We start from the raw sequence: 15,319 nt of genomic DNA, 5'->3' as shown, positions 1-15,319 counted from the left end.
AAACCCTGCAGCTCTGCCTGTCTCACAGTCCCTGCACATGGAACTGGAAGCATTTTGGAGAATGCTACCATGAAGGGACTGAAGTTTAACTTCTGACCTAACAGCTTAAATTTGGCCTCCAGGATCTCTCTCCTACCTTTCCCTACCTAGACACCATGACCACTGGCTCCTTCCCACAACTGCACATAAGTCTATCTGCAGGTTTTGAGAGCTCCACAACCTTCACCCCCAGCAGGCAATTCACCATGCAGTTCTCCCGGTCATCACAAACCCAACTATGCATATTTCTAATAATGGAATCCCCCATTACTATTACCTTTCTCTGCTTAATAACAAAGGTTCCCTCCCCCAGAGGGATATCTTCAGTGCAAAAGGACACCATGGCATCATTTGGAAGGGATGTCCCAATCATGGAATAATTTCTTTCCACTCCAATTTGCTATTCTCCTTCTCTGAGACTGTCATCCTCCTCAACAGCACAGAGGCCATCAGACTGGGGATGGGGCCGGTGTCCTGAAAGTTTCATCTGTATACATCTCTTTCTCCCTTAGCACCTCCAGTTCAGGCACTCTGATCTCAAGAGCCCATACTCGGTCTCTGAAACCCATGAGTTGCTTGCACTAAATGCACACATATACTGCCTGCCCACAAGATAGGTAATCCTACATGCGGCATTAAGTGAAATAAACTGGGCAGCCTCCACCCTGCTTATGGACTTATCCCTGAATTATTTTTATATTTGCGGCAGGGGTGGGTGTTTGTTTGTTGTTGTTGTTTGGGTTTTGGGAGGTTGTTATAGGACTACATTTACAGAGCATTAAGTGTATCTGGCTTTCATGCTTTCTCTCTAAACTTCCTCTCCCTGTTTGCTGTTCCTGTTCACCAGCTCCTCCTAACTTTCACCCAAGAGTTTTAAAAGAGTTGGCTTAGGAGCTCACTGGACTGTTAATGCTGGTTTTCCATAAATCTTGGAATACTGAGGAAGTTCCAGAAGATGGGAAGAATGCTAATATTGTGCCAGTATTTAAAAAAGGATAAACAAGATGATCTGGGTAATTATAGGCCTGTGAGTCTGACATCAGTCATAGGCAAGATAGTGGAGCAGCTGATAAGGGACTTGATGAATAAAGAATTGTGGGAAGATAATATAATTAATGCCAATCAACATGGGTTTATGAAAAATAGATGGCAAACTAATTTGATATTTTTATGAGATTATAAATTTGCTTGACAAAGGAATGGTGTTGATGTCATAGATTTAGACTTCCTTAAGGCATTTGACTTTGTACTGCATACCATTTTGATTAAAAAACCAGAAAGATCTAAAATGAACATGGCACATATTACATGGATTAACAGCTGACTTGCTGATTGGCCTCAAAATGTAACTGTAACCAGAGAATCATCATCAAATGGCTGTGTTTCTAGTAGGGTCCTTCAGGAATCAATTCTTGGCCCTATCTTACTTAATATTTTTATTAATGACCTGGAAGGAAACATAAAATTGTCACTGATAAAGTTTGCGGATGACACAAAAATTGGGGGAGTGGTGATGAGAACTGCTCATTGAAATAGAATGATATGGACAGCTTGGTATGCTGGGTGCAAGCAAATAATAGGCATTTTCATACAGTTAATGCATGTATTAGCTTACAGGATGGGGGGCTTTATCCTTTTAATGATTGAAAAAGATTTGGGATAATCAGCTGAAGGTAAGCTCCCAGTCCAATGCTGTGGCCAAAAGTGCTAATGTGATCCTGGAATGCATAAACAGGGGAGTCTTGAGTAGGAGTAGAGAGGTTATTTTTAGGGCTGTCAAGCAATTAAAAAAATTAATTATGATTAATCACATGATTAAAATAATTAATCATGATTAATTGCATTGTTAAACAATAATAGAACACCATTTATTTAAAAGTGTTTGAATGTTTGCTGCATTTTCAAATATATTGATTTCAAGTACCACACAGAATACAAAGTGTACAGTGCTCCCTTTATATTTATTTTGATTATTTGCTCTGGAAAAAAACAAAAGAAATTGTATTTTTCAATTCACCTAATATGAGTACTGTAGTGCAATCTCTTTATCATGAAAGCTGGACTTACAAAAATAGAATTATGTCCAAAAATCTGCATTAAAAATAATGTAAAATTTTAGAGCCTGCAAGTCCACTCAGTCCTATTTCTTATTCAGTCAATCGCTCAAACAAACACCTTTGTTTACATTTGCAGGAGATAATGCTGCCCTCCTCTGGTTTACAATGTCACCTGAAATTGAGAACACGCATTCTCATGGCACTCTTGTAGCTGGTGTTGCAAGATATTCACATGCCAGATGCACTAAAGATTCATATGTCCCTTCATGCTTCAACTACCATTCCAGGGGACATGCATCCGTGCTGATGATGGGTTCCACTCAATAACTATCCAAAATAGTGCAGATCTACGCATGTTCATTTTCATTGTCTGAGTCAGATGCCACCAGCAGAAGGTTGATTTTCTTTTTTGCTGGTTCTGTAGTTTCTGCATAGGAGTGTTGCTTTTTTAAGACTTCTGAAAGCGTGATCTACACCTTGTGCCTCTCAGATTTTGGATGGCACTTCAGATTCTTAAACCTCGGGTCGAGTGCTGTAGCAATCTTTAGAAATCTCACATTGGTACCATCTTTGTGTTTTGTCAAATCTGCAGTGAAAGTGTTCTTAAAATGAACATGTACTGGGTCATCATCCGAGACTGCTATAACATGAAATATATGGCAAAATGCTGGTAAAATAGAGCAGGGGACATACAATTCTCCCCCAAGGAGTTCAGTCACAAATTTAATTAACGCATGGAAGCATGTCCTCTGGAATGGTGGCTGAAGCATGAAGGCACATATGAATGTTTAGCATATCTGGCACGTAAATACCTTGCAATGCCATTTAAGAAACAATAGGCGACATCTTATCCAAGACCTCCTGGATAAAGAGTCCTAACGTCCTCCGTGTGTCTGGGATGTCTCAGTGTATTATTAACATCCTCATGTCTTTTATGCGCTATACCATTCAGTGGATGTATATAAGTGCATTATGTATATTTGATCTTTATTACACCACCTTCCTAATATTCCTCATATGCTGTGTTTTTTGAATTGATGCTAGACCATTGAGCAATTTTCAGAGAACGAATTCATTGATGCCACTCCAATTTCCTTTCTGGTGGGAACAGCTAATTGTTGTCCCAACATTGTCTGCCTATTAGATTATGTTTTCCAATTGCATACGTTTGTAATTTATAAACATTTAATTTCATTTACCATTTTGTTGCCGACTCACCCCCAGTTTTGCAATAATCGCTGTCGACTCTTTGCAGTCTGGCTTTGGATCTTACCTCCTTAAGTAATTTGAATCGTCATAGACAAACCACTAACCTACTGTTTTGCCCTGTTTTTCCAGATCTTAATGAGTATCGCTTGAACAGCATTCTCCAGTTTCAGATCTTTGGGACACTTCTATTTATCTCATCTCCACGTGAAAACTGACCATTTATCTCCTATCCTGTGTTCCTATCTTTTTAAACAGTGAGAGGACCTTCCCTCTTATCCCTCGATGCTTACTTTGCAAAACAGCCTTTCATGCAGACCTTGTCAAGGCCTTCTAAAATTGAAGTACACGAATATCCACTGGATCACTCTTGTCACATGTTTGCTGACCTCTCAAGAATTCTAATAGAGTTGGTGAGGCATGATGTTCCCCTTACAGAAGCCATTGACTCTTCCCCGAACATAGTTGTGGCTTCATCATGTGTCTGATAATTGTGTTCTTTCTATAGTTAACACCCAATGGCCTGGCACGGAAGTTAGGTTACTGGGCCTGTAAATTGCCAGGATCATCTCTGGGCTTTTCTTTAAAAAATGGCATTACAATTAGCTATCCTCCAGTCATTCAGTACGGACGCTGATTTAAGTGATCGATTTACTTATCACGTCTGCAGTTTCATATCTGAGTTTCTTCAGAATCTTGGTAATACATCTGGTCCTGGTGACTTATACTATTAATTAATCGTTGTGCAACATTTCCTCCGTTGACGTCTTCAGTCTGGGCCATCTTCAGATCTGTCAAGTAAAAAGAATGGCTCAGATGTGGTCGGAATCTCCTCATTCCTCTGCAGTGAGACTGATGCAAAGAATCATTCAGTTTCCTCCTCAACAGCCTTTTGTCTTCTTTGATGCTCCTTTAGCACCTGACGTGTCCAGTATCCCCACTATGTTGGGCAGGTTCTTGCTTCTGATGTACTTAAAAAAAATTGTTTAGCTTTTCTGTCTTTTGCTCACGTGCTCTTCAAATTGGTCTTTTGGCCTGTCTAATATATACTTTACATTGGACTGTGCAGAGTTAAGCTCTTTTTCGGTTATTCCTCAGTCGAATTTGTCTTCCAAATTTTTAGACGGTCCCCTTTTTCGCTCTGCTTTGTTTACTCGTGTTGTTTAGGCCAGTGGTGGCATTTTTTTGTCCGTTCTCGATTTTTCTATGATATTATCTATTATTATTTATTATGAATACATTTAGTTTGAGCCCTATATTTTGTGTTTTTAACAAGTTTGCATGCAGGCTTTCAGTAAGGCATTTCACTCTTATGGCTTTTTCCATTTCATTGAGCTAGCTTCCTCATTTTTGTATAGTTCTCTTTTTGAAGTTAAATGCTTCTGATGGTGAGTTTATTTGGTGTTTGCCAGTCCCTAAAAGGATGTTAAATTAATTACATTATAGTCTCTGTTATGAAGGTTCAGCTAGTAGTCACCTTTTGGACCAGATGCTTGTGACATTTAGGACAAATAAAGAAGTGCGCTGCTCTCCTTGTGGTTCCAGGAGTAACACGCTCCAAAAAGCAGTCAGTAATGGGTCTAGAAATTTGTTTTCCATTCCTGCCCTGAGATACATGTATCCAGTCAGATGATTGTGTACAGTAAATCCCCCAATATTATGGGGTTTCTGTTTTTGTAGCTCTCTAATATCCCTAGGGGCATTCATAATCTCCCCCCAGCGCCTCCTCATTGTCATTCATTCCTACTAGATGTGTGGCAATATATTCCTACTGTTACTGTTTATTCATTCAAGCATGTCATTTTTGGTACACAGAGATTCCTGGGAACCATTGATTCATTGAAGATTTAGTTATTTTGACTCTGTGTTTCTTGCATATATATGCCAATCCCTCAAGCACAATCTACGCTGTCAATTCCCCATATATTTCTACTCTGAGTAGACTTGTTCCATAGGTCTTTCATTCATTCCAACAACTTTCTGAATTCTGATGTTCTGGTGATTGCCCATAATATCGAGATGTATCTTTATTAATACCAGGCCACTGAAGTTTACCCATTTAGTTTTCTGACTTTGAGCAATTATATACAAGTTATCAAAGTTGTCAATGTTGTTGTGCGTCGTTCATGTGATGTAACTGAATGAGACTCTTTATTCATGTGACTGTTTCTCTTCGAAGCTCCTGCCTGTACTTTATCAACCTCTATATCCTCTCCCCTTGGCTATGTTAGAATATCCCCTTTTAGTAAATCCTCCCCTCAAGTGACTGTCTTCTGTCTGAACTGTGTAACCCTCGCGACATCAGTCAGCTTCCCCCAGTTAAAAAGCGTCTCTACAACTTTTTAATTTGCATGCCAGAAAATTCTGGTTTCTGTTTTGTGTAGTGGAGCCATCCTTCCTTATAGTCTTCCAACAGTTCCCCAGGTTCCCCTAAATACATTGAAAATCCCTCCTCAAACACTGATTGTTTCATCCACTCATCAAACCCTGCAGCTCTGCCTGTCTCACATTCCCGCACATGCGACTGGAGCATTTTGGAGAATGCTACCATGAAGGACTGAAGTTTAACTTCTGACCTAACAGCTTAAATTTGGGCCTCCAGGATCTCTCTCTCTTTCCCTACCTAAGACACCATGAACACTGGCCTCCTTCCACAACTGCACAAGTCTATCTGCAGGTTTTCGAGAGCTCCACAACCTTTCAACCCCAGCAAGGCAATTCACCGATGGCAGTTTCTGCCCGCGTCATCATCAAACCCAACTATGCATAGTTTCTAATAATGAATCCCCATTACTATTACCTTTCTCTGCTTATAACAAAGGTTCCCTCCCGAGGGATTCTTCAGGCCAAAAGACACCACTGCTCATTTGGAAGGATTGTCCCCAATCATGGATAATTGTCTTCCACTCCAAGTTTTGCTATGCTCCTCTCTGAGACTGTCTCCTCCTCAACAGCACAGAGGCATCAGACTGGGGATCGGGGCCGGTGTCCTTGAAGTTGTCATCTGAAATACCATCTCTTCTCCTTGCACTCCAGTCAGGCAACTCTGAGTCTCAAGAGCCCAGTACTCGGTCTCTTGAAACCCATGAGTTGCTTGCACTAAAATGACACATATACTGCTGCCCACCAAGATAGGTAGACGTAATGCCGCATTAAGTGAAATAACTGGGCCAGCTCGCACCCTGCTTATGGACTTATACCTGAATATTTTTATATTTGCGGCTAGGGTGGGTTTGTTGTTGTTGGTGTTTGCGGTTTTGGAGGTTGTTATAGGACTCATTTACAGAGCATTAAGGTGTATCTGGCTTTCATGGCTTTCTTCTTCTAAACTTCCTCTCCCTGTTTGCTGTTCCTGTTCACCAGTCCTCCTACTTTCACCAAGATTTTAAAAGAGTTGCGCTTAGGAGCTCACTGGATGTTGAATGCTGGTTTTCCATAAATTCTTGATACTGAGGGAAGTTCCAGAAGATGGGAGAATGCTAATATTGTGCCAGTATTTAAAAGGATTAAACAAGATGATCGGGGTAATTATAGGCCTTGTGAGGTCTGACATCAGTAGAGTAAGGCACGATAGTGGAAAGCAGGCTGATAAGGGACTGATGATAAAGAAATTGTGGGAAGATAATATAATTTAATTGCCAGATAACATGGGTTATGAAAAATAGATGGCAAACTGAATTTGATATTTTTATGAGGATTATAAGATTGCTTGACAAAGGATGGTTTGTTGATGTCATAGATTTAGACTTCCCTTAAGGCATTTGACTGTTACTGCATACCATTTGATTAAGAAAACCCAGAAGTCTAAAATGAACATGGCACTATTAATGGATTAACAGCTGACTTGCTGATGGCCTCAAAATGTAACTGTAACCAGAGAAATCATCATCCAAATGGCTGTGGTTTCTGTGGTTCCTTCCAGAAGTCCAATTCTTGGCCCTATCTTACTTATATTTTTATTGAATGACCCGGAGGAAACATAGAAAAATTGTCACTGATAAAGTTTTGCGGATGACACAAAAATTGGGGAGTGTGATTTGAGAACTGCCATTGAATAGAATGATATGGACAGCTTAGTATGCTGGGTGCAAGAAATAATAGGCCATTTTCATCAGTTAATGCTGTATAAATAGCTTACAAAGGATGGGGGCTTTTTCCTGTTTAATGATTTGAAAAAGATTTGGTTCAGCTGAAGGTAAAGCTCCCAGTCCAATGCTGTGGCCAAAAGTGCTGAGATGTGATCCTGGAATGCATAAACAGGAGGTCTTGAGTAGAGTAGAGAGGTTATTGTTTAGGGCGTGCAAGCACTTAAAAAATTAGATTTATGTTAATCACATGTTACGATTAAAATAAAACTCAATGATTAATTGCTGTTAAACATAATAGAACACCATTTATTTAAAAGTGTTTGAATGTTTGCTGCATTTTCAAATTTATAAGAATTTTGAAATTTCACAGTACCACACAGAGATACAAAGTGTAAGTGCTCCCTTTATAATTTATTTTGATTATTTCTCTGGAAAAAAACAAAAGAAATTGGTATTTTTCCAATTTCACCTAATATATACTGTAGTGCAATCTCTTTTATATTGAAAGCTGGACTTACAGAAAATAGAATTATGTCCAAAAATCTCATTAAAAATACATGTAAAATTTTAGAGCCTGCAAGATCCACTCGAGTCCTATTTCTTATTCAGTCAATCGCTCAAACAAACACCTTGTTTTACATTTGCAGGAGATAATGCTGCCCTCCTCTGTTACAATGTTGCACCTGAAATTGAAACACGCATTCTCCATGCATCTGTAGCTGGTTTTGCAAGATATCACTTGCCAGATGCACTAAGATTCATATGTCCCTTCATGCTCGAACTTACCATTCCAGGGACAGCATCCGTGCTGTGATGGGTTCACTCAATAACTATCTAAATAGTGCGATCTACGCATTCATTTTCATTGTCTGAAGTCAGATGCACCAGCAGAAGGTTGATTTTCTTTTTTGCTGGTTCTGAGTTTCTGCAGTAGCGAGTGTGTGCTTTGTTTAAAGACTTCTGAAAGCGTATCTGACACCTTGTGCCTCGTCAGTTTTGGATGGCACTTCAGATTCTAAACCTGCGGGTCGAGTGCATGTAGCTCTTTAGAAAGTCTTCACGATTGGTAACCATCTTTGTGTTTTGTCAAATCTGCCAGTGAAAGTTTCTTAAAATGAACATGTTACTGGGTCATTTCATCCGGAGACTGCATACTAGAAAATATGCAAAATCTCTGAATAATAGGCCAGTATCTTACGCTCTCTGATACAAAATCTACTTCTCCTGCCACGACAACGTCACTCATAACTATATAACCCTTCGGAAGCTCACTGTCCTCTGCCCAAGTATCACCTGGCATCGTTCCTCGTATCTCTCTCAGTACTATTATCGTATGAAGTTAGCATTATCTGGCCACGTAAAAACCTCTCTCACAGTTTAGTCCTATCTCGTACTTACTGTGTGGACCCATCTAAAGCTGTTCTATCACTTTTTTCATGACATTGTAATAGAAGCCGGCAGCATTATCTCCTTAAATGTAAACAGACTTGTTGGTCTTAGCGATTGGCTGAAAAAGAGCTAAGACTGAGTGCACTTGCAGGCTCTGAATTTTACGGTTGTGGTTGTATGTAATAAAAAAATCTACATTTGAAATCACTTCGATGACAAAGAGATAGCCACTACAGTACTTGTTATGAGGTGCATTGAAATAGACTATCTTTTGTTATCATTTTACAGTGCCAAATATGTCTAATAAAATAATATACACTGATTTCAATTACACCACAAGAATACGAATATAATGAAAAAGTAGTAGAAAAACATCCAAAATTTTAATAATTTTCAAGGGATATTCTTAATTCTATTAACCATGAGATTACATAATCCATGATTAATTTTTTTTGATGGCGATTAATTTTTTTGAGTTATCGTGTGGTTCACTGTGATTAATCGATGGCCCTTGTTATTTTACTTCGATTTGGCACTGGTTACAAGCTTGCTTGGATGTGTCCAGTTCTTGGTCCACAAGTCAAGGATGATGTTGGATAAATTGGGAGGGATTCAGAGAACAGGAAGAATGTTTTAAGAATAGAAAACGATGCCTGGCTGAGTAGACCAAGAGCTTGATCTTTTAGCTTAACAAAAGGAAGTTAAGGATCGTGAGTTGATTACAGTCTATAAATATCCTGATGGGAAACAAATATTGATAACTGCTCTTCATTCTAGCGGACAGAGATCAAGATCAAGGGTGAATTGAAGCCAGACAAAGTCAATGTAAAGGGTCCATTTTTTAGCCTTGATGGTAACTTAAGCACGAGGAACAAATTTAACCAAGGTCCTGAGGAGTTCTCCACCACTGAATGTTTATAAAATCAAGACTGGCTGTTCGCTTGTAGAAGATTTGGGGCTTCTAACGGGAAATTTTTTTTTTTTTTCCCATTGGGGGGGGAAACTTTCTTTTGCTGTATAGGAAGTACCCTAAAGTAGTCACAGCGCCTGCTTCTAGCCTCCCCCGGATCTGTGAATCGCTAGGTGCACACTCTTAGCGCATGCTGCCCCGCGCCAGGATCCACCGAAGTGGGCTGTGTCCGAGGCTGGGAGTTACTGAGTCTCCAGAAGAGGGGTGGGCGGGGATTCCTTGCCCAGGAGGAGGAGGGGTCTGCGGGACGAGGGCAGGGGAGGTGAGGATTCCCCAGGGTGGCAGCCTAGCCAGGCTAGCTCCGCCGTCACTTCCCCGGCCCGGCAGGACGGCGACCGGGGTGGTGCAGCGGCTGGGGCACGCGCGGAGCTTGGAGGGGGCAGCCGCTGGAGATCGCTGAGCCCCGCTCCAGGCGGCCGAGAACAGGTGGGTCCGCGCAGCGTTGCAGGGTTGGGCGGCGGGCAGGGGGGCGGGTCCCGCGGCTGGGTCGGAGGCGAGCGGAGTGAGACGATGCGCGGGGCGATGCTGAGCTGCTGAGCGGGTGGCGGGTGCGTGGTTAATGGTGAGAGAGACAACGGTGCTGCAAATGTGAGTTACAACGTGTTGTGTTAAGGTGAGAGACCGCAGGAGGTGTGTTGTGGTGTAATGGTGAGAGAAACACACGGGGTGTAACTGTGAGTTACCAAACGTGGTGTGTAGAGTGAGGACACACAAGGAGGGGCTGCGTGGTCAATGGTGAGAGAAACAACACGGGTGTGTAACTGAGTTCAGAAACGCTGTGTATGTGCAGAGGGAGCAGACACACGAGAGTGTGTATGGTGTGTAATGGTGAGGAAACACACGGGTGTGTTAACTGAGGTAGAACGGTGTGTAAGTGCAGAGGTGAGAGACAACGGGGTGTAGTGTGGTGTTAATGTGAGAGAAAACACACGGGCTGCCTGTAACACTGAGTTAGAAACGTGTGTATATGCAGAGAGTGAGACTCTAGACACACAAGAGGGGTGTGTGTCTGTAATGGTGAGAGAACACACGGGTTGTAACTGAGTTAGAACGTGTGTGTGGTAGAGGTGGAGAACACGCTAGGGAGGGCTGTGTGTTGTAATGGTGAGAGATACAATGTGTATAACTGAGTTAGAACGTAGTGTAAGTGTAGAGGTCTGAGAGACATCAGCGCGAGGGGGGTGTTTGTGTGTGATGCTGAACATTGAAGAGAGACACCGGGTGATCCTGTAACTGGTGAGTTCAAATGTGGTTTGGTTGTAAGGGGAGACACCAGCAGAGAGGTGTGTGTGTGGTGTGAATTGGTGAAGAAAACAACGGGGTGTGTAACGGAGCAAGGCCGGCTGTTAGACCAATTCAACAATCCCCTGAATTGGGCCCCGGGCCCAAAAACCCCGTACCGAGTCAGAGCCGTGCCACTGTACTGAGGTAGCCTGGCTTCCCAAGTGGGGGCAATTTAAAGGCCAGAGGCTATTAAAAATCCAGGCGTCCCTGCCTTTAAAGTAGCCACTGAGCCCCGCCGCTTCCCCAAGGGCTCCGCGTGGTATTTTAAAGGGCCGGCAGGAAGCAGGGAGCCTGGTCCCTTTTAAATACCCCCAGAGTCTGGGGAAGCAGCAGGTCCGGGAGTTATTTAAAGGACCGCGTGGCGACGGCATCAGCTGGAGCCCCGCCCTTTAAATGAGACCCAGGGAGCCCCCCTGCTGTGTCCAGCCAGCCCGCCACCCTTTGCCCTGCCTGCAGCCCCAGATCTGACCTCCAGCCAGCCCATGTGACTGGTGGCCTGCGTCCCAGGGCAAGTCTAACCCTGCACACCTGCTTCAAGGAGGGCAGGAGCAGCTGAGACCCACACATGTGCACACCCTAGGGTGACCACACAGCAAGTGTGAAAAATCGGGACAGGGGTGAGGGGTAATAGGATCCTATATAAGAAAAAGGCCCCAAAATTGGGACTGTCCCTTTAACATCGGGACATCTGGTCACCCTAGCACACCCCCAGGGAGTGGCAGGGACCCACACATGTGAAACGGAGCTCCTTAATAACCCATCAACAGCATATATGATGCAATGTGCATAATATATAATTTTATTATTTATATAGTTATGGAAAGTAAATAATACATGGAAGAAATGAAAGACCTTTTTTTACATGCTTTTTGTTTTGTTAGTCATCCCTGCCAGGGCCCCGCCCAAAATGTTTGAATTGGGCCCCGCACTTCCTAAAGCCGGCCCTGACTGTGAGTTACAAACATGTGTATGTGTAGAGGTGAGAGACATGCAGGGAGGGGTGTATGTGTGTGTGTAATAGTGAGAGAGGCACACGGGGTGTATAACTGTGAGATACAAACATGTGTATGTGTAGAGGTGAGACACACGCAGGGAGGGGTGTGTGTGTGTGTGTAATGGTGAGAGAGAAACATGGGGTGTGTAACTGTGAGTTACAAACGTATGTATGTGTAGAGGTGAGAGACTCTCAGTGAGGGGTGTGTGTATGTGATTATAAGAGATACACAGTGGATGTGTGCAAGAAAGAGAAACAGGGATGTAACTGTGTGTTACACATCTGTGTGTAATGGTGATAGATACACATGGGGTGTAACTGTGAGAGAGACACACAGGGGTGTGTGTATGTGCTGTGGCCAGAGATATGCATGGGGAGGGGTTGTGTGTGTGTGAGAGAGATACAGACAGGTGTGTGTAATTGTGAGCACTACACACACACAGGGATGAGTGTGTGGGTAATGGTGAGAACTACACACAAGGATGTGTGAGAGAGAGAGACACAGGGCCATGTGTGGATATAAGGTCAGAGATACACCCTGGGGTGTTTGTGTGTGTTATAGTGAGAGATCCACATTGGCAAGAGTGAGAGAATTTGTGTAGGTGAGAGTGAATGCAATTGTGTGAAGGGGTCTCAGTGTGTTACTGTGAGAGAAGCATATAGAGATGTGAGAGAGAGAAAGAAGATGTGTGTGATTGTGAAAGATGGCTGAAGGTGTGAGTGTGAACATCAGAGGAGACTGGAAGCGTCTCGGATGTGTAACAGTGGGAGCGATTGTGTGTATGTACAAACGATGTGCTGTTGGAGAACACATTTGTGTGTGAGGGAGCATATATGTGTGCGTGCAAGTGAGAGTGTGACACATGACAATGGGCATCCATATACATGACAGCATGTTGAAGGGTGATGGTGTATGTATGTGACCATGTGTTGATAGGTGGAAGTGTACAGCTATGTGGATAAGTGCCAGAGCGTATATATGTGTGTGTTTGTGTGACCTAAAGTGTTTGTGCCTGTAAAATGTGCATGAGAAAAGGAAGTCTGAAGTTCCAGCAAATTTTAGTGTTTGAATGAGCATGAACTGAAAAAAAGAAAGTTTTGAGAATATCTGGGTGTTTTTGTTGTCATTTTATTAAACTTGGGTGACCTTAAACATGCCGTTTCTACCTTAATTTCTCTCTCATTTTGTTCTCCTTTTAAAGTGCCCTGCTCAACCTGAAACCTACTCATTTTTTTAAAAAGAGTTTAAATTAAGTTTCAAGTCCTACATCTGAGGCTCCCCACAAGTTTCTGTGGTTTCATAATCACATTTTCCTGTCTTTAAAAATTGTTTTTCTCTCCCCTGTTGCTGCATGTAATACATAGAATAGGGGAAAATGACTGGCTGTACATGGGGAACAGAGAAAAGGGCTATAAACAGAGTGCTATGGAATGTCCAAAGTAAACAAACTGGAAAAAATAGAGAAAACACTTTCCCCCTTCTAATCTCTTTCATATATAGTCATTTGAGGTGCCTCTTTGTGACAACGGCAGGCAACAGATTTTTAGTTAGAAAGTGGGGTTTTGAAGTTGACAGTGTCCCTCTTTAACATTGTAAATCATTTTGGCATCCAGCGTGTAAGGAGAGGAACTACAGAATAATACTGTGATAGATCTGAAAGTGTATTTGAGAGGCCTAGAGAAACTAACCAACTCCTGCCTGCCGGCTTAGTATAGTGAGCTGCATTTCCTTTCGCAGGGAGTGGGATTTGAAAACTCAGCTTCTATCCACTCAATCATGTGACCTTAATTATACTGTAACCTTAGAGTGTTGAATGCTAATGAAGTACAGTTAGATTCCTGGAAGAAAGTTACATTCTTTTTCCACCAGTGAAATGCTCATTGCAGTAAAAATAACTTGATCAGCTGACAGCCACCCAACTGAGTCATGCTAATTAAAGAGTACTTAGTAAGGTTACTGGGGCAGAAAAAGATAAAGTTTCACTGAAATGCTATTTTAAAAATGAGAAATAGAAAAGTTTGCAGTTCAGGGGGGTTGTATTTTGACTTCCACCTTGTTGAATTGCCAAACTTGGGTTCCTGTGTTAGTATCATGAAATTTCTTATTTCAGAAAAATCCTCGTAAGTGTCCACCAAGACAATGGTAAATTTTCTGCGCGTTCCCTTTAACAGTGGAATGTGTCCTAAAATACCTATCAAGACACTAACAAAAATCGATTGCTCAATGGAGTTGACCATTTAATCTGATAAGTGTGGAGCAGACTTGTACTCATTAAGTATGGTGGTAATTTGAATGGTCCCTTAAAACAGGAGGCTGCCTTGATAATCTCTTCTATGGGGTTAACTCTATTTCCCACCCTCAAGAGTACTTCCTTTCAAGGAAAGTCGCCTATTCTCAAAGTTCTATGGTCCACACAAATTTAGTCTCCTCTGTTCTGCTTTTGTTGAGAATATTTAAATCAGAAATAAAAAACCATGAAACTGCAGCTATGGAAAAAGTCATCAACACTAAAGAAAGGAGTCTCCAGCATTTTAGCTTCCCATCGTGAAACATTTTTAGTTTTCCTCATTTTGGGTCTTTGTCATATATCACATTTGCACATTGGCAGGTTAAAAGAGATATTTTTCGCATTTGCCCTTATGTCAAAAGTAGGTTTTAACCTTTGATGAGTGCTTTTTGATTCCTTCTCTTGTTGGTTGGATTTTGATCATAAAAAGCTATACTCCTGACAGAGTATTATATGATGTCGTATTAACCATCCCCCATAATTTTACCTGCTTTTTTGCTGTTGGCTTTTGTGTTAATTTTTATGGATTTAAGTTTGTATCAGTTTAAAAACCCTGCTCCTGATTCTGCTGCTGTTGGCGTTTCTGCAAACCTGTTAAAGCAAGAATTTGTGAAAGTGGACTGCAGTTTTTTGTGCGGGCTTTGGAGATTGATTTTGAAAAACAGAAAATAAAAAGAAAGTAAATAAATTTGTATGAAGATCTAAAAACTACACATGTGAATGTATTGCATAGTGCTAACTAGGACCTTGGTCCCACAATCACACACGAGTAACTTTCTGCCTGTGATTAGTACCATTGAACATGAGGAACTTCTTGCCTTAGTTACACTTGTGCGTAAGGGTTTGCAGGATCTGGTCCTTGATTCAAATCAGGAAGTGGCCTGAGTGTAGCAGAAACCATGTCCACTTATTTCAATTCTACTGTTTTGTTCTCCTGTAGCCCATACTCACATCCTGACCAGAATGCCTGATTTCTGATCATAGGGCATTTTGGAAAGAAAACA

General features: G+C 41.8%; 1 protein-coding gene across 2 annotated transcripts in view; it reads left to right on the top strand.

Annotated features, from left to right (window-relative positions):
* The first annotated feature begins 9,866 nt into the window (after positions 1-9,866).
* Positions 9,867-15,319, top strand: part of PRKCQ (protein kinase C theta) — a 99,013-nt gene continuing 93,560 nt past the window's right edge. Inside the window, exon 1 of one of the 2 annotated variants that reach the window (XM_032773572.2) lies at positions 9,867-10,175. The gene's annotated coding sequence lies outside the window, so the exon portion shown is untranslated. The remainder of the gene's footprint in view (positions 10,176-15,319) is intronic. The other variant, XM_032773573.2, reaches the window with a different exon arrangement.

The sequence above is a fragment of the Chelonoidis abingdonii genome, chromosome 1 (assembly GCF_003597395.2).
Source record: "Chelonoidis abingdonii isolate Lonesome George chromosome 1, CheloAbing_2.0, whole genome shotgun sequence".
NCBI lineage: Eukaryota > Metazoa > Chordata > Testudines > Testudinidae > Chelonoidis > Chelonoidis abingdonii.
This window is presented reverse-complemented; position numbering and strand designations above follow the sequence as displayed.